The sequence below is a fragment of the Pongo pygmaeus genome, chromosome 2, assembly GCF_028885625.2.
Source record: "Pongo pygmaeus isolate AG05252 chromosome 2, NHGRI_mPonPyg2-v2.0_pri, whole genome shotgun sequence".
Taxonomy (NCBI): Eukaryota; Metazoa; Chordata; class Mammalia; order Primates; family Hominidae; genus Pongo; species Pongo pygmaeus.
In genome coordinates, this window is record NC_085930.1 from 181,551,023 (window position 1) to 181,571,590 (window position 20,568).

The 20,568-nt window shown below is 40.4% G+C and overlaps 1 pseudogene; it reads right to left on the minus strand.

Annotated features, from left to right (window-relative positions):
• Nucleotides 1–7,304: 7,304 nt before the first annotated feature.
• On the minus strand, nt 7,305–8,891 carry LOC129033558 (eIF5-mimic protein 2-like; annotated as a pseudogene).
• Between the last annotated feature and the right edge of the window lie 11,677 nt (nt 8,892–20,568).

The following is a 20,568-nucleotide window of genomic DNA, read 5'->3' on the forward strand; positions in this document are numbered from 1 at the left end:
TACCGAGTTAAGGAACATCCCTTTTATTCCTAGAGTGCAGAGAATTTTTGTCATGAATAGATGTTAATTTCTGTCAAATGCTTTTACTGTATGTATTAAGGTAATTATATTTTTAGTGATTTTTTAACATATGTAGAAATCATGTTTTTACAGCAGGTACAGACACCTTAAATTGCTTTATATATTTAATTGCTGATCTGTCTTCTTCAATAAAAAGAAAACCACAAGTACACAAACTTTGTCTTTTCACCACCATATCCCTAGTACCTAGAACATTCCTGGAACATTGTGGGTTCTCAGTAAATACTTATTGAATAAGTAAATTTATATAGGAATAATGCTTGCCATATGATATTCTTTTGTGCATCTAATTATCCACCATCTTCATTAAATATTGAGGCCCTAGATGGCAAAGAATGCCCCACTCATCTTTTTGTTTCCCACAACACTTAACATAAGGTTTTAGATTGAGGTATCCATAAACATTTATGAATTTGAATACATTTGAACTGAAACTCATCATTACATAATTGAAACATCTTTTCATTCCATTCTGGTGGGTAGCAAAGGGGTAAGAGAGAATCAAGAGAAAATGATGGCATGGCAGAGTTACATCAGCTCTCTCCACTTGCCCCTGGCTCTTTTCTCCTCAGATTCTGCCCTGTAAGGTGGAACTCAGGCATTTTTCTCCCTGAGTATCCAGCTTAGCATTTGAAGTCAATAAAACTGATCCCTAGATTATGAGCATCTTTTGTTACAACCAAGCTCTAATCTCAGATTCTAATCCTGACCTGTATAACTGTCAGCAAGTCACATCACCTTACAGAGCTGTGCTGGGTTTTACTTTCATTATAAGGAAGGATTCTACTTCTCAAGGTCATTGTAGAATAGTTAAGAGAGAAAGTGTCAAAGTGCTGTGAAAAGGATGATATCGGTAGCAATGCTCAATTTTTAATTGAGATGAAACTAGAGACTCTTTTCTCTATGAGATTTAGGGTATACTAGTCATGAAAAGACATTACAAGTCAGTTGTATTTTTGTAAGATTGCACCATACGGAGATTCTTCTAGTATTGTTACACAATTTAAATATCCTGATTACATTGGCCTATGTTTCCTCAATCATTTCACAAATATATATGGAGCGCTTCTCTGTGGCAAGCACTGTTCTAACTACAAAGGAAAATTAGGGAGGAAAACCCCTGATCACTGGGTTTACATTCTGGTGGTGAAGCCAGACATACTAATCAGTTAAATACCTCTGCATGATAAATGCAATGGGAATGATCTAGGTGTTTGTATCATTGTATCCTAGAGAAAGGGTCCCTCACCAGAGTTGGGAAGGTGATGTTGGTTGATGAATTTTAGGAAGCAGTTCTTGAGATATGTCTTAAAGAATAAGTAAACACTCAGCAAATATGGAATAAGTGTTGCTTATCCCATTCTGCTTGGATTAAAGTTCATGGAAGGCAGAGCCCAGCGAGGGGATGAAGAAAGGAAGGAGATGTTCCACGGAGGAATTACCAGTATTGAACTTAGAGGATGACAAATAGAAGACTGAAGAAGGAGGAAATGCAGTAGAAGAATTGATTCAAGGGACTTCAGGTCATGGGAGGCCACATGTGCTTCACTGAGGAGTTCAGACATGATCCTGAAGGAGTCAGAAGAAAAGAACTGACCTGGGCATACCTTAGTTGAGATGGATCACACTGAGTGACACATTTTTCCTTGAAGTCTTTGAAATAACTGCAGACAATCTTAAGATGTCCATGCTTCACTCCCACTCTCCATGGTTCTCTGGGAATGATAATCCAAGATTAGTCCACAACACAGGAGATTTTGTTTGATCTTGGTTTTTATCTGTATGGACCCAGGACTGGGCCTCTAGTTATGATCTGCTTTTCTCCCAGAGTTACTTTCGTGCTAATTAAGTAGACTTCTCTCTTGTTCTCTTGTTTTCTTTGCTTGTTCATAACTTCTGGTCCTTTAAAACTTGGCTTGTACATGGCTTAAATTTTTTTAACTTCAGCCCTGACTCCACGTGATTTCAAAAGTAGAATGCTCAATACCAGCGCACCTTGGTTTCTGAGTATATTAGTTCAAAACATCAAGAGATAATTGGCCCAAGTCATTTGCCTGTGAATGACTATCCCTGGTTCAACCACGTGCAGCTAGAAAGAACAGATTTTCATAGTACAAAATGGCTGCTAGGGTCAGTTGTTTTGACAATGGCCTTTGGTGGGAGCAGTCCTCCTCTGCTCATGGCACAGACAGATGCCCTAAGACACGTCATCTACACAGACTTAATTCTAATCATCATTTTGTGTATTGAGAATTTTGAAATTGTTCCCAGGAAAAGTATGAAGTATTGGTCAGCTTGCTTGCTTTCTCCTTCCTTCCTTCCTTCCTTCTTTCCTTCCTTCCTTCCTTCCTTCTTTCCTTCCTTCCTTCCTTCCTTCCTTCTTTCCCTCTTTCTTCCCTCCTTCCTTCCTTCGTACCTTCCTTGCTTCCTTTCTTTCTTCCTTCTTTCTTTCTTTTGCCTTTTTTATTGATGTTAAATTCCTACAACACAAAGTTAAAGTGTATAATTCAATGCCATTTAGTACACTCACAGTGTTGTGGGGTAAGCCTTTTGTAACCATGTAGCATCCAGATTTTCCAATTCTTGAATTTTATTTCTTTCCTAAAAAATTAGTAAATGACATTCTCAGAATATGAATCACAATCAAGATTGAGGACTCTTACTGTGTTACTGGCATGTAACTTGAAAGAAGTTCATGGAGGGAGCTCAGTTGAGAGAATTCAGTTACTGGCAATATTTGCAATTTATCTGGAGTTTAGAGGTTCTTAATCCTGGCTGCATATGGGAACCACTCTGAATGTTCAAATTATTTATGCCTGGACACTCTCTTTAGAAACTTTAATTGGTTTGGTGACCCTAGCATCAGTGTTTTTTTTACAATCTCCCCAGGCAATTCTAATGTGAACCCAATGGCGGGTGATAAAGATATCATTGTAAATGACTGTATTTGTGGCGAGCACATAGGAGCAAAACCCTGATTCAGAGATAGAAACCCAGAGAATCATTTAAATAGGAAGAGCAAATGAAATGAAAGAGATGAAGCAATCCAGGGAATAATGGGGAAGGAAGAAAGAAAGTAGAGCCCAAGAGAGGCAAAGCAGCTGGAGTTGAGGAATCTTCCTAAAATTTTAGCCATGTAGGAACTTCTGGATTCTTGCGATTCCAAAAGTGATCCGTACACTGGCAGCATTGAGTAACACATGGGATCTTGTTAGAAATACAGCATCTCCCACCCACCCCAGACCCTCCGAATGAGACTCTGCATTTAACAAAATCCCCAGGTGACCCATATGCACATCAAAGATTGTTGAGTACTGTCTAGATTCTAAGGGGAAGACAGCAAAGCATTAATTGAAGGAGATAAATTTCTTCCTTTTCAAAACAATGTGTTTAAGGCAGAAAAAAACCTTGACTAAGAGTCAAAAGCTCTGCTGTCTAGTCTCAGCTCCTCCACAATCAGCTCAGTGGCCTTTCACATTTTCCTTCAAAATTTTTCAGTCTGGAATGCCCTTTCATTCATCAGTAGACAGTCATATGGCTTGAACACTCAGTTCCTTCAGGTCTGTACTTTGAAAGAAACTAAAACAAGATGAGGGGACAAGGAAGGCACTATATTACACAGGCTGCTTATGGAAGGCTTCTCTCTTTTTGAAATTGGATAGTGACAAGTTATAATTGTATGTATTTATGGGGTACAAAATGATATATGTATACCATGTGGAATTACTGACTCAAACTCATTGAAATATCTATCAATCACCTCAAATACTTATCACTTACTCCTCAGGTCTAACTGAACATTGTGTTTTTTGACCAACATATCCCATTCCTCCCACTCCCCAGACTCAAGTAAGCAGCATTCTGTACTCAACTTCTATGTATTCAATTTTTTAGCTTCCACATGTAAGTGAGATCATGCAGTATTTCCTTTTTGTGCCTGGCTCATTTCATTTAGCACAATGTACTCCAGGTTCATCCATGTTGTCACAAAGGACATAATTTCCCCTTTTCAAGGCTGAGTAATATTCCACCATGTGTTTATAACACATTTTTTTAATCCATTCATCTGTTGATGGATACTTAATTTGATTCCATAACTGGGCTATTGTGAATAATGCTGCAATAAACATGGGAGTGCAGATATTTCTTTAACATACTGATTTCAAATCCTTTGGCTATATACCCAGAAGTGGGATTGCTGGATCATATGATAATTCTATTTGTAGTTTTTGAGAAACTCCATACTGTTTTCCATAGTAGCAGTGGTAATTCACATTTCCACCAACAGGGTGCAAGCGTTCCTTTTTCTGCACATTCTTACCAACACTTGTTAAATTTCATCTTTTTGTTAATAGCCATTCTGACACGTATGAGATAATATCTCATTGTGGTTTTAATTTGCATTTCTTTAATGATTAGGGATGTTGAGCATTTTTAATGTATCTGTTGACCACTTGTATATCTTCTTTTGAGAAATGTCTATTCAGGTCTTTTGACCATTCTTAAATTGGGTTGTTTTATTGCTATTGGGTTATTTGAGTTCCTTATATATTTGGGATATTAACCCTTTGCCAGATACATGGTGATATGGTTTGGCTGTGTCCCCACCCAAATCTCATCTTTAATTGTAGTTCCCATAATCCCCACATGTTGTGGGAGGGACTTGATGGGAGTTAATTAAATCATAGGGGCAGTTACCCCCACGCTGTTCTCATGATAGTGAGTTCTCACGAGATCTGGCAGTTTTATAAAGGACTTTTCCCCCTTTGCTTGGCACTTCTCCTTCCTGCTACTAGGAAGGTGAAGGACATGTTTTCTTCCCCTTCTGTCATGATTGTAAGTTTCCTGAGGCATCCCCAGCCCTGCAAACCTGTGAGTCAATTAAACCTCTTTCCTTTATAAATTACCCAGTCTTGAGTATTTCTTTATAGCAGCGTGAGAATGGACTAATACATATGGCTTGCAAATATTTTCTACCATTCCATAAGTTGTCTTTTCACTCTGATAATTGTTTCTTTGCTGTGCAGAAGAATTTTCATTTGATGTAATCATATTTGTCTTTTGTTGTTGTTGTTGTCTGAGCATTTGGCATCAAATCTAAAAAATCATTGCCTAGACCAATGTCATACGGTTTTAGCAAAGGTTTTTCTTATATTTGAGCAAATAGCTGAAGCAAATGAGGATTTAGGTTATATGAATATCTGTTAATGAATGAAAAGGAATTTCAAGCTGAAAAATAGAGAAGGAAAAAAATAACATGAAGACCTATCAGAGAGGGTTAAGTAAATTATAGCCTATACATTTAAGAGAAAACTATGCAGACATTAAGAAGGTTGATCTATATTAATACTCAGTAGCATAGAAAGATTTCTTTAATAATTTCTTGAGTTGAAAACAAGCAAGTGTACAATTTTATTCTATTTATATAAAAGTGTGTGTGTGTGTGTGTGTGTGCGTGCGCATGCCTGCATGTTCGTGTGTGTGGAGGCAATGTATACATAGAGAAGTATCTAGAAAGATGGTTACAAAATGTTCACAAAGGTGATCTATTAGACATACACAAAAATAAAGATGATTGAGTAATATTTATTGCCTGTCTCTCTCACCAGAATGTAAACTCTATGAAAACAGGAACTTAGCTTTGTTCACTGCTTCATTACTACTATCTAGATACATAATGAATGAATCAGCAAAGGAAAGAAGAAAATACAGGGCCTATACGTGGATCAAATAATAGCTCAGATTACTGGAGTTCAAAGGCCTGCAGTGGAGCAAAGGAGATAACAGTAGATGTCTGAGCAGATCTGATTGGGCAGAGCTTTGAATCCCAGCATAAACCTGGACTTCATGCTTCAGGAAATGGGTAGACATTGCTCACTGAGACGAGGAGGTGGAGGATGGATTTTCTTTCTTTTTTTTAAGTGTAAGTATGGACTTTATTTTTTTAAAAAAGTCTTCTGAGAACTACAAATTATGAAGTAAAAGCAGATCACTATGTAGAAATCTAGTGAATACATTTTGCCTGTGCATGAAAACTTTATCAAAGTTATTCCTTTAACAAATTCACCCCATTCACAATATTCAGTTATAGTATTCTTTTTAAGGTTACTACACCTTTATTTCAAATTATATGACATGTTATTCCTTCAAAATGAACTTTTAAACGACAAACTTTTGGCTCATAAGAACGGCACCTTCAAAAGGGGCGATTTCCACTCAGTCTCTGGTGGCATTATTCCAGGCTAGTTTCTTTCACCAGTTAAAAACCTTTAAAATGTTCACTTTTAACACAAAGTCTTTCCATAAAAAGTGTGGCTACATTTCCCCCCACCCCCAACCAATGACTACATACATAGATGGATAACAGCAAGAAAAGCTGAAAATAAAAAGGCAACCATTAAAATAAATGGATCAATTGTATACAAGAAATATTTGGCTCATGGCAATTAAAAATGGCAACTAGGGTATGTTAATAGCCAGAGGCTTGAGTCATTACTGAATATGTTAAGAGAATGAAACCAGTCCAGTATGACCAAGTGGGAATATATAATTGTCATTGCACTTCATTTGTTATAGAAAATGCTCTAAGCCAATAGGAAATCTAAGCTATATCTAGATTCCCAATTAGAACATGCTGACCTTTAACGTTTTCAACAATTTTTACTGGGTTTAGTACATCAGTCATTTTCTTTACTCAAACTCCTTTATGAGTCTTTTCCTATCAATCTAAGTGTATTCTGTGCATAAAATACCTTAAATGATAAGAATTGTCTAAGGTTCATTTGAAAATGGTTGGTTGTATAAAAAAAATACCCATTTGTTTTGCCTGGAAAGATACAAACTAAATGCAGAAGTTTCTCTAGGGGAAAAACTCATCTTTCTTCTTCCCGCCACCTCTGCCACATTTTGATTTCCTAAACTTTTCTAGTCTATTCTCCATGGCTTCTCTAAGGATAAAACCCAGAGAGCAAACAATTGAGCTTTAGGACTTCTGGAGTTAAAAAAACAAAACAACAGTTAATGGCAAGCAATGGTCCACATACTCAAGATTTATGTTAAATGAATTCAATTATTACATATGTGTTTTTCACTGATGAGTGGGGCTCTGGGCCTGCCATATCACACAAATCATTGCCTTTGAGACTTTGGATACTTTTACAGTTTAATTTGCAAACAGAATTTTTATAATAAATTATTTTTTAACTAAATCATATCTTGAAAACTGTTTATAGAAAACCCAGGGAATAAAGTGAACTGTTCATTGTGAAAGGCCTTAAATTTTATTATTACAGTAGAAAATACAGGAGGTAGAAGATAACTGAAAAGACTAATGCAACATCAGATTCAAATCTATAGCTCCTGTAGCTACTTAAAACATGGTTTTAGAAACTAAACCCAACATTTCCAGCAACCATAGAAACAGTTCAAATAAAATTTGCTATGAAAGCCCTTATATCATGCTTGATACAGGGAGGTAGGAAGATGTAAAACCAGGACACATGAGACAGGACATTTTATCTACAACTCCTGTTTGCTTTACTGAGGGTGTAGTTTCAAAATTCAGTCACTTTCTTCAGCTTCAGATTCAGATTCTTCTTCAGCATTTTTGAGCCACTCTCCAAACTTTTTCATTTGCTCAAGGGAAACACTCTTCCCCTTTGCAACATGTGTACCTTTATACCACTTCAAAATGGGCTCTTTGCTCAGGACTATAGCTTTATAAAAAAGCACCACTATTTTCTGGAAGGCTTTCATGAAATGAATGTTGTCATAGCAATACTCCTGAATCTTCAGTAACAGTCAGCTCAGACTGACCTTGAGTAGTAAAGGCAGCAAGTATAGGGCTGTATTGCTTCAAGTGTCTGATGGCTTGCTCTGCTACAAGCTCCTCTTTTTTGTTCCATTCCACGGCGCTCATTATATTTGACCAGACTATTTGGATGACAACTGGTTCTGGGATGTTGTTTTTTTTCATCTCCTCCTTGACATATAAAATTATATCCTTAAATGGATCCCCACAGGACATCTGTTCTTGAAGTTCTTTCTGGAGCTCCTTACAAGCTCTGATGGTTTGCTGATTCCAAACATATTCTGAAAGCTCTTTCAGGCCTGCCTCAGTAAAATACTTTGTGAAGTGTTTAACGCTTTGCTTATTGGCAGGAAAAGGTTCCATCAGGCTGTTATCCATGCTGACTTTCCTTGCAGTTACTGCATTGATATCTTTTTCATTTATTCATGATTTAAAGAGCTTTACAGCAAAAGCTGCTGAAACCCCTTCTTTAACCAAATTCTTATTATAAAGGCTATTAAGAATAGATGCCATTAGCCAGAAGAACACCAGTCAACCTAGCCAGTTTGTTCCTCTCCGAGTCTGAAAAACCCTTTCAGAACAGCAGCAGCCTTTTTACTTCATCTTCACAACCTTTCTCCAGGTATTTGTAGTGCCTGATTAACTTGTTAAAAACCTGAGCAAATGCTTGCGTGGTGTCTAGGTCTTCTTGGGCTGCAAACACGCAAACATCTGTACGCATGATGTCATCTGCCAGTGTACCACCTGGGGCCAGCATTCCAGCCACCAGAATGTCAAAGAGTGTTTCTGCACATCGATGGTAATCAAGTTTTGTTCCAGAAAAGCATCAAGAAACTTAGCTACTGCTTCCAAATCAGTACCAGTTTCAGTTAAGCCTTGAATAATATAGTCCTGAAACTGAGTAGGGTCAAACCTCTCTTTTTCATCTCTTTTTCTGGTTTTAAAACACTGGGCCTGATAGTGTTGGCTTTTGCTGCTTTTGATTACTCATAAAAGACACCCGAATTTAAGGTGAAGAGGAAAGAGCCAGAAATCCGCTATGTAGTGGCAATTGCCATGGTGTCTCCTCTGCAACCAGAACTGAGGATGGATTTTCACACCACTGTCTAGCCTGATGGATCCTCTTAACCATCTCTCACTACAAAACAAACTGTCTGTGAATAAACAAGACATTCAGACGTCTTTCAGGCTCCTAACTGATAGAGAGTTTTAAGCCAGTTTAGGCTTTAGGGCTTAACATTCACTTGCTGGTTGATGAAGGCCCAGAAAACAAAGTGAAAATGCTTCCATTTCCCCATTTCAATCTGTGCGCCACCATCTGCTGTGCTGATTCCCATGATGGCTGCCATGGTGAAGATAGAAAAGGAATGGCCCAGGAACCAGAGTCTCATGGATGCCAACACAAGATAGACTCACAGCCCTGAGGTCAAGAAGAACTTTCTTTCTGTTACTTTGTCTTAAGCAGTGCTGGGACTTTTCACTTTTTATACTAGGGCCTTGTGTAGGCAAGCACAGGCCACTGAATTGGTTCCATGGACCAACCCTTTGATCATACCATATGTGGAAACAATACTGCACTATTTGTCTTTTCTCCCTTTGAGAAGTCCTTAATGATTATTGAGGATGTTTCCTATTATTCATCCTGTCTCCTTCAACCCAACCCCACCAGCAGACAGACTGGTCTTCCTTAAATGCAAATGCTACCCCTTCACTCACTCTCCCAGTACAACCCTTCATTGGCTGTACATTGCTCTTAGGATAATCACGTTGTCTGTCCCTGGCATAGCCTCCAAGGCCCTGTCTATCCCCAGAACAGTGTCCACCTTAGGCCACCCTCTCTCTTGCCCTCTAGGCTCCAGCACTCTGACATTCCTTCAGCTCCTCAAACATGTCATGTTCCTTCCTAACTCAGACCTTTTCCACACTGTTCTTTATGCCTGGAATCGTACTCCTCCCTTCAGCAATCTGGTCAGCTCCCACTTATCCTTTACATTATGGTATAAATGTCACTACCCCAGGGGTGCCCTCCTCAGTGTCATGCCCCAGACCAGCCTGGGTATATGTAAAAGAGCCTCCCACAGCATCTACCTAGAGCTTCTTTACCACAGCACATAACTCACCTACAGTTAAATAATTATTGGGCAATTATTTATTCAACATGAGTTTTCCCCATTGGACAAACCAAGTTGTTCCCAGCATAGTGCTGGCATGTGTGATCTTTTTAAACCTTTTTTTTTTTCAGTGCTATTCTCATTGTACAATGTCAGTAGGTTAATAATGAGTGGAGTGAGAGAAAGTGGATACTGTATATTTCAACAAGTTTGGCTGTAAAGGGGAGGAGAGAGGTAGGGTAGGAGCTGGAGGGCACTGTGGAAGTGTCTTAACCAGCTCAGGCTGCCATCACAAAATACCACAGGCTGTGTGGCTTAAACAAGTGATATGCATTTCTCACAGTTCCTGGAGGCTGGAATTCCCAGCTCCAGATGCCAGCATGGTTGGCGTCTGGTGAGTGCTCTCTTTCTGGCTTGCAGACAGCTGCCTTCTCACTGTGTCCTTATTTGGTGGAGGTTGGGTGAGTTCTGGTCTCTTCCTCTTCTTTTAAGGACAGCAATCCCATTATGAGGACCCCACTCTCATGACTTCATCTAAACCTAGTTACCTGCCAAAGGTCCCGTCTCCAAATATCATCATATTAGGGTTTAGGTTTCAACATGTGAATTTAGCAGAGGGATGTCACAATTCAATCCATAGAAGGGATTAAGCAAAGTCTTTTTATGATAGGAAATCTTGAGCAGGCTTAAACACTGATGGTAGATGCCAGCAGAGAGGGGAAGGATGAAGCTTCAGGGAAGACAGGATAATCATAGGAGGTGGGAGGAGAAAAAAAGCAGTGCACTGATGGAGAAGATGTCTTTGGGAGGACAGACACTGCTCCTGCTGTGACATGAGCAGAGGAGCAAAGGGCGTGTGCAACTCCAGAGGACCTTTTCCATGTGGTGGCAATGAGCCAAGAGAATTCTCAATGAGTGGCTTCTTATTCCCTATTCGAAATAACATGTATGGGTATCTGATGAGGGGCTTCTGTGGCTTGTGTGGAGAAGGTTTGAAATAGATTCCGTGAAGAGTAAGAAACAGAGCTGCTGTGATATGAATATTTGTGCCCACCCCCATTTATGTGTTAAAGTCCTAACCCCCAAGTTGAAGGTATTAGGAGATGGAGCCTTTGGGAGGTCATTAAGCCTTGAGGGAAAAGTCCTCATGATTGGGATTAGTGTCCTTCTAAAAGAACCCAGGGAGTTAGCTTGTCTCTTCCACCATGTGAGAACACAGCAAGAAGGCACCACTTATGAGCCAAAAAGCAAGCCCTCACCGGACATTAAATTGGCCTTGATCTTGGACTTTCCAGTCTCCAGAACTGTGGGAAATTCTGTGTAGAGGGAGTAACAGCTGAGAGCCCTGGAATGACAGAAGATTGTGGTCACAGTATGGGATGTTTAAGTGCAAGATTTCAGAGGAGAAGCTCCTCGTGACACCGGATCAGTGTAAAACCTTAGGCATGTGTGGCTGAAGTGGAGAAGGGGTAAAGGGCCTGGAAATTGAGCAGACCAATACTGCAGACCCTTCCTTTCAAGTCAAGGGTCCAATGGTTAGAGTGAGCCCAGCTGGAAAGCAGTCTTCCTTACGAAACTGCATCTTAACAAGGTTTATTTCCTTCAGGAGGGTTGCTTGTGCCACAGCACTAGTTCCCCACGTAGATATTATAGGTGCCAAGGGAAATGGTCAGTCTCTCCCTCTCCTTCTCTCTTTTTACCTATAAGTGCTACACATCTTGAAGCTCTTTTGGAGCTACAGATACAGAAAAAGATAGAGGAAGCAAGACACTGGTAAAGAAGGGTCACATAGCCATTGAAAACACAGAATTCCGGTGACATTGACATTTATCTGATATCCAATTCTTGCTCTTGACTCCCAAGACTGAATGGAAATCTTTGCCTTATAACAACAGTGTTGTGGAAGACCTTTGGGAAAATCTTCCTTTAGGGCCTCCCCCTAACAACACTGCTACATAAATTCAAAACAAAGAAATATCTTTATATTGATATTCTGAATGTTTAAAAATAATATAAATAAGAAAATTATTCTCGGCATGTATTTACATACTTTAATCATAATTTATGTGGCCATATCTATCTGCAATACTGTATCACTGGTATTTCTATGATGAATGCTTTTTTGATACACTTTAATCTTCATTTTTAGTAAAATTACTTGCAACCATTTTCTATATTATATTTACAGTTAATAAATTTGAAATTCTTAACACTTTTTATTACTCCTTCTAGTAGGCTCAGAACAAATGCTGAAAAAAGGAGGATATTATTTTCTGTTTTGTAATATTGAAATGTTTAACTTCAGCTCAAATATTTTTAGAGATTCGGTCACTTTGTCCCTTTTTAGAGACTTTTATTTAACAAATATTTTTATAAGACAAAACTTGTCAAATAAGTTATCTATGATTCTTTTGAATATTTTACCACATTTAGATCTTAGAAAATAATAGGCCTTCGGCAGGGCATGGTGGCTCACACCTGTAATCCCAACACTTTGGGAGGCTGAGGAGGGAGGATCACAAGGTCAGGAGATCGAGACCATCCTGGCTAACACGGTGAAACCCCGTCTCTACTAAAAGTACAAAAACAAAATTAGCCAGGCGTGGTGGTGGGCACCTGTAGTCCAAGCTACTCAGGAGGCTGAGGCAGGAGAACGGCATGAACCCAGGAGGCGGAGCTTGCACTGAGCCGAGATCACGCCACTACACTCCAGCCTGGACTACAGAGCGAGACTCCATTTCAAAAAAAAAAAAACCTTCTCAGCTTTATTCCACCAAAAATTTCAACCCAATTTTCAGATATATTAAATACCAATTATAGAATTTCAAAATTGAATCAGTATAGCTTTTGAGTCTTCAAATGTAATTCATTCAGTTTCTCCCTGTTTGTACAGATGTATTTTAATGTTTTCCTGTTGCAAGCTTTGTTTTTCATAAGTTTGTACATTTCTAAGAGCTTCAAATAGTAAAGGTTTTAGGTTTTAAGGATTTTATGGTACTCCATTTGTTGACTGCTCTGATAAAAGATTTCAACAGTTTTTTTTTGTTTGTTTGTTTGTTTGTTTTTGAGACGGAGTCTCGCTCTGTTGCCCAGGCTAGAGTGCAGTGAAGTGATCTCAGCTCACTGCAAGCTCTGCCTCCCGGGTTCATGCCATTCTCCTGCCTCAGCCTCCCAAGTAGCTGGAACTACAGGCGCCTGCCACCATTCCCAGCTAATTTTGTTTTTGTATTTTTAGTAGAGATGGGGTATCACCGTGTTAGCCAGGATGGTCTTGATCTCCTGACCTCATGATCCACCTGCTTCAGCCTCCCAAAGTGCTGAGATTACAGGTGTGAGCCACCACACCCGGCCTCAACTGCTTTTAAGAAAAAGACAATAAAATTAGAAAACTCACTTACAACCCATTTTAGGACACTAAGAAATTACAAAGTACTTATTTTAATAAACAAGCATTTTTGAAATCTGATTAGTGATGAGTAGCAAAAAGAAAGTGAATACTACCATTCTGAGACATTTTATTTTTTGTTTCATTTCTCTGTGCGTGTGTATGTCTTAGTACATTTTCTGTTGCCATAAGTGAATACTTGAGGCTGGAGAATTTATAAAGAAAGAAATCTGTCTAGCTATGGTATACAGTCTGGGAAGTTCAAGAGCATAGCCCTGGCTTCTGGTGAGGGTTTTCATTGCTGCATCATAACATGGTGACGAAGGCCAAAGAGGAAGCAGACACATGCAAAGAAATAGGACTTGAGGGGGCAATCTGCCTTCTCTCCCAGGGACTAATCAATTCCTACAAGAACTGATTCAGTCTTTGTATTAGTCTGTTTTCATGCTGCTGCTGATTAAGACATACCTAAGACTGGGAAGACAAAGGGGTTTTAATGGACTTACAGTTCCACATGGCTGGAGAGGCCTCACAATCATGGCAGTAGGCAAGAAAGAGCAAGTCATGGATAGCAGCAGGCAAAGAGAATGAGCTTGTGCAGGGAAACTCCCCGTTTTTAAAACCATCAGATCTCATGGGACTTATTGACTATCATGAGAATAGCATGGGAAAGACCTGCCTCCATGATTCAGTTATATCCCATCAGGTTCCCCCCACAACATGTGGGAATAATGGGAGCTACAAGATGAGATTTGGGAAGGGACACAGAGCCAAACTGTATCATTCTGCCCTGGCCCCTCTCAAATCTCGTCTTCACATTTCAAAACCAGTCATGCCTTCCCAACAGTCCCCCAAAGCCTTAACTCATTTCAGCATTAACTCAAAAGTTCACAGTCCAAGGTCTCATCTGAGACAAGGCAAGTGCCTTCCACCTATGCACCTATGAGCCTGTAAAATCAAAAGCAAGTTAGTTACTTCCTAGATACAATGGGGGTACAGGCTTTGGGTAAATAGAGCTGCATTCCAAATGGGAGAGATTGACCAAAACAAAGTGGCTATGGGCCCCATGCAAGTCCAAAATCCAGCAGGGCAGTAAAATTTTAAAGCTCCCACATGATCTCCTTTGATTCCATGTCTCACATCCAGGTCATCCTGATGCAAGAGGTGGGTTCCCATGGTCTTGGGAAGCCCTGCCCCTGTGGCTTTGCTGGGTACAGCCTCCCTCCTGGCTGCTTTCATGGGCTGGTGTTGAGTGTCTGCAGGTTTTCTGGGCACACAGTGCAAGCTATCAATAGACCTACCATTCGGGGGTCTGGAGGACAGTGGCCCTCTTCTCACAGCTCCACTAGACAGTGCCCTAGTAGGGACACTGTGTGGGGGCTCTGACCCCATATTTCCCTTCTGCACTGCCCTAGCAGAGGTTCTCCATGAGGGCCCCACCCTGCAGCAAACTTCTGCTTGGATATCCAGACATTTCCATACATCTTCTGAAATCTAGGCAGAGGTTCCCAAACCTTAATTCTTGACTTCTGTGCACCCACAGGCTCAACACCACATGGAGGCTTCCACACTCTGTAGCAACAGCCTGAGCTATACCTTGGCCCCTTTTAGTCATGGCTGGAGCAACTGGGATGCAGGGCGCCAACTTCCTAGACTGCACACAGCAGAGGGACCCTGGGCCTGGCCCACAAAACCATTTTTTCCTCCTAAACTTCTGGGCCTGTGATGGGAGGGGCTGTTGTGAAGACCTCTGACGTGCCCTGGAAACATGTTTCTCATTGTCTTGGGGATTAACATTCGGTTCCTTTTTACTTATGCAAATTTCTGCAGCTGGCTTGAATTTTTCCTCAGAACACAGGATTTTCTTCTCTATTGCATTGTCCGGCTAAAAATTTTTTACTTTTATGCTCTGCTTCCCTTATAAAACTGAATGCCTTTAACAACTCCCAAGTCACCTCTTGAATGCTTTGCTGCTTAGAGATTTCTTCTGCCAGATACCCTAAAATTATCTCTCTGAAGTTCAAAGTCCTGCACATCTCTAGGGCAGGGACAAAATGCTGCCAGTCTCTTTGCTAAAATGTAACAAGAGTCACTTTTGCTGTAGTTCCCAACAAAAGTTTCTCATTTCCATCTGAGATCACCTCAGTCTAAACTCTATTGTCCATATCACTATCAGCATTTTTGGCAAAGCTATTCAATGAATCTCTAGGAAATTCCAAACTTTCCCACACTTTCCTGTCTTCTTCTGAGCCCTCAAAACTGTTCCAACCTCTGCCTGTTACCCAGTTCCAAAGTCACTTCCACATTTTTGGGCATATTTTCTGCAGTGCCCCACTCTACTGGTACTAATTTACCGTATTAGTCTGTTTTCACACTGCTGATAAAGACATACCTGAGACTGGGAAGACAAAGGAGTTTTAATGGACTTGTAGTTCCACATGTCTGGGGGTCCCTCACAATCATGGTGGAAGGCAAGGAGGAACGAGTCACATCTTACATGGGTGGTGGCAGGCAAAGAGAATGAGTTTGTGCAGGGCAAGTCCCATTTTCAAAACCATCAGTTCTTATGAGACTTATTCACTATCACGAGAATAGCATGAGAAAGACCTGCCTCCATGATTCAGTTATATCCCACCAGGTTCCTCCCACAACACATGGGAATTATGGGAGCTACAAGATGAGATTTGGGTAGGGACACAGAGCCAAACTATATCAGTCTTACTACAGCAAGAACTCATTCACTACAGTAAGAATGGCATCAAGCCATTCATGAGGGATCCCACCCCATAGCCCAAACACCTCCCACTATGCCTCACCTCCCAACACTGCCACATAGGTGATCAAATTTCAACCTGAGTTTTGGTGGGGACAAACTCAAGCCATAGCTGTGTAATTTTTGTGGATTTTGACAATTCTTCTTCTTTTTCTTTTTTTAGCAAAGTCTTGCTGCTGCCTAGGCTGGAGTGTGCAGTGGCATGATCTCATCTCACTGCAACCTCCACCTCCTGGGTTCAAGCGATTCTCCTGTCTCAGCCTACTGAGTAGCTGGGATTACAGGTGTGCACCACAACACATGGCTAATTTCTGTATTTTTAGTAGAGATGGGGTTTCACTATGTTGGCCAGGCTAGTCTCGAACTCCTGACCTCAGGTGATTAGCCTGCTTTGACCTCCCAAAATGCTGGGATTATTCTGGCCCAATTCTTTTTTTTTTTTATTGACAGTATATCACAACTTCTTTGGGTGAATTATGAGTTATACGGGTACCACAATTCCATGCTTGGATGTCTGTTTTATAGAATTCATAATTTAGTAAGAACATTGCTTTTATCATGACACTATGTCCCTCCAAAATTTTATTTGTATTGTCTCCCCAAAATAAATACATTTAACATCAATGGAGATCTTTTAAGAAAAATTTCAGTTACATTCTCAGTAATGCAAAATATTTCACTAAACAAGGATTTCCAAAAGCTTTATTTCAATTCCATCAATTGGATGAAAAACTCAATCCATTAGTGAGATTAGCTGATCTTTTATTTAAAGCATGTGATGGCATTGATATAAAATTGGCCTCATTCAACTGTGTGCCAAGATTGTCTTCTGACAATGGAGCCAAAACAATAACAACTGTCGTGAACTTTTTGTGCATGTGTAAGAAACTATAGACTCCAAAATGAGTACAATTAATTTGAAAGAACAGTTGTTTCATTTAAATGGAAAAACCTGCTTTGCGTACTGAAACTTAAATGTGCCTTCTGCTGTCCCATGTGTTAAATTGTTATATCTGGACATAGTTTTTATTGAAATAATTAGTAACTTCAGTAGATTTATAGCAAAATTCAAGCTTGTTACCATTTAACAAAAGTGTTTAGATTATCCTCTAGAGGAGGGCTACTCAACCTTTATTTCCTGCGCTTATTGCATATGTACATAATCTATAAGGTTTTGCTGTTGTTGTTGTTTTTGAGACGGGGTCTCGCTCTGTCATCAGGCTGGAGTGCAGTGGCGCGATCTGGGCTCACTGCAACCTCTGCCTCCCGGGTTCAAGTGATTCTCCTGCCTCAGCCTCCTGAGTATCTGGGATTACAGGTGCCCAACACCACGCCTGCCTAATTTTTGTACTTTTGGTAGAGACAAGGTTTCACTATGTTGGCCAAGCTAGTCTCGAACTCCTGACCTCAAGTGATCTGCCCACCTTGGCCTCCCAAAGTGCTGGGATTACAGGCATGAGCCACCGTGCCCAGCCTATAATATTTTTCCATTTTCCGCCGACCCTACTGACTTCACGCATCTTGAAGATTGCAGTAAGAGCCATAGCAGAACTGCAGAAGACAATAAATAGCCGCCAAATATTTCTCCCATCAATACCACCTAAGACAGAAAAATTGACATTCCCTAGCAGCGTGTGCCACCGCCCACTTTGTTTTCTTAGCAAGTGTTTTTGCATGCTTTCTTTTAAAAGCAGGGCTTAGTTAAATTGCCCCAGGGAAGTGTTGGAAATAAAGAGAAAGATTAAAGCCGGTCATCTTTCAGATTTACTGTGCGCTAAGGAGAGAACTCTGTTTACTGAACACAAACCTCACATGCTGCTAGACAAGACCATGGCAGAAGATGGAAATAACCAAATGGAGATCCAGCAAACTCACCCCAGTTTACTTTAATGCAAATATTAATGATATACCTCTTAAAAATGAAAAAATCCAGGACAAATGCAAACTAGATGGGATGCCCAACCGCAGGAATAACCAGTACTATTACAGACAAAGGGGATACATTGTTACCCTACCAAGAATCCAACAGAGCTCAGTGTCCTTGGGAGCCACTACCAATTGATAGGGGTTGACCCACTGGAGGAAACTCCCTAAATGAAATTCCTCAGACCGTAGACAGTCTCTAAAGCATTATAGACTTGGATTCATTCTCTTTGAAGAGAACCAGTGAATCTCTATATTCTAAATGCTTTTACATAGAGATTAGAAGAGTTCTTATCTAGAATTGCTGGTATCCAATGTGCTCCATTCACTCTCTCAAGGATGGTGACTAATGTTTGGACCACACTGAATGTGCTGGGAGCTAGGAAGCCACACTGTTGTACACCTCTACACTTCTGATTTGCCAGCCAAGTTAAAAATTATGGGCTGGGCGCGGTGGCTCATGCCTGTAATCCCAGCACTTTGGGAGGCCAAGGTGGGCAGATCACCTGAGATCGGGAATTTGAGACCAGCCTGACCAACATGGAGAAACCCTGTCTCTACTAAAAATACAAAATTAGCTGGGCATGTAGTGGGGCATGCCTGTAATCCCAGCTACTCAGGAGGCTGAACCCGGAAGGCGGAGGTCGCAATGAGCTGAGATTGTGCCATTGCACTCCAGCCCTGGGCAACAGGAGCAAGATTCCATCTAAAAAAAAAAAAAATATGTACTAATTTATAGTAAACTGATGAAATGTGATTGCAAAAAAGAAAACAGCTCTTTCTCTGAAAACTACATTGAATTCCTTGGAAAGTCTTAAGAAAGGCAAGTCACTAAAATGCTCGTTAAAGTAGATATGGGTGAAACTACTGTCAAAATTGGGGTGGGAAGGAGATCCTAAAACTGTAGGATTCTGCATTCAGATTTCTTCACATGTTTTAGGTTCTCGCTCTACTTTAAAGGAACTCATCACAGATGGTAAAAAACCTAACAAATTATAGTAATAAAAAAAGGATGTGTTGGGCTCTCCCATGTACCAGACACTGTCCCTTTACATTTTCTGTGTCATGGGATCCTGTCAACAACTACACAAAGCAGGTAGTCTTATGATTCCGATTGTACTACAAAATCAGCTGAGACCTAGAGAGGTTAATGTTGAGTAATTGCCCATTGTCACATGGCTGCTCGATGGTGAAGCCAGGAGTAAATTCTATAATTGTTTGGCTGCAAAGTCTATGCATACTCTACTTCATGTGCTTTGTTCCTGGAGCATAAATCCTGAAAGAAAAAAGTCAGTTGATAAAGGTTCTGGTGATAAAGGTCCAGAGAGTGAACAAGTGACCATGAATAGAGGTATACTTTCAGGAACCCAGAAGATTCTGCCGGCTCTCCCCCTTTACCTCCTACCTACATCTTCTTCCACCTTCTGTTGACTGAGCCTGAAATTATTTTTTATTCCACAAGTAGAGGGACAAAGGCCCCCTGGGAGAGGAGCCAAGGGCTCACAAAGTATATCTGCTGCATTTCGGGAAAACCTGACAGTGCCTTGTCAGCACTACAGGCAGAGTAATTACTAAACTTTGCCAAATTTGCAGCTGCTTTTATCAGCCTCTGTAAAATTCTGTAAATGATCAACGAAGTTGCTGAAAGACCTTCCCAGTTGGGTCAGGGGAAGATAGAGAATTCTGAAGAAGTGTTCTAGGCAACACAGTACCTAGGAAAGAGGGGCACAAAATGGGGCCACTTTATACTTTGCTAAGTAACCAAAGGATCACTGTGGCCATTTAATGAGCACCTACTAAGTGTCTGGTACTTTATATGGATGGAGGTTAAGAAACTTGCCAAAGCCACATAGTTATAGCAGCAGAACTGGAATATAGGCCTGATGCTGGCTGGCTTCCCTCTCCCACCACCACCTCCCTGAAACTGTCACTGCCAGGGAAGAGCAAATGTCCTAGCGAGGACCTGCAGGGGCCTAGAGCTCAGAGTTAGGGCTGGACATGGAAGCTGTCTCCCTGAGGACCACGGTCCTCACAGAAGCCAGGCAAATCCAAGGTCCCAGACACAGTTAGAGGCTGAGAGCAGAGAGCAGGATCAGGAGCAGGGACAGGAGAGAGGCCAGTCGCTGTCTTGTAATAACTCACTCTGCCACTTTCCATTGTCGCAAGGATAATACACATTCTTTGTAGAAATGTTGGAAACCGTGGAAAATAGAAAAAAGAAAACATTTCAACCAACCAGAGAAACACTTTAATACTTTAGTATGCCATATCTTTTCAACCTCTCTGCTCTGGGAAAGTGCATTTGTTTTAAAAAAAGATGGGACAATATATGTTTTCCTTTACTAATATTGGGTAAACATTTTACCCACTTTGTTACAATTCTTTTACAATATCATTTTTAATGTTTACAATATCATTTTAATGTAAAAAATATCATTTTAATGGGTAAAATGAGGACACAAGACCCTAACTAGAATCTAAACCA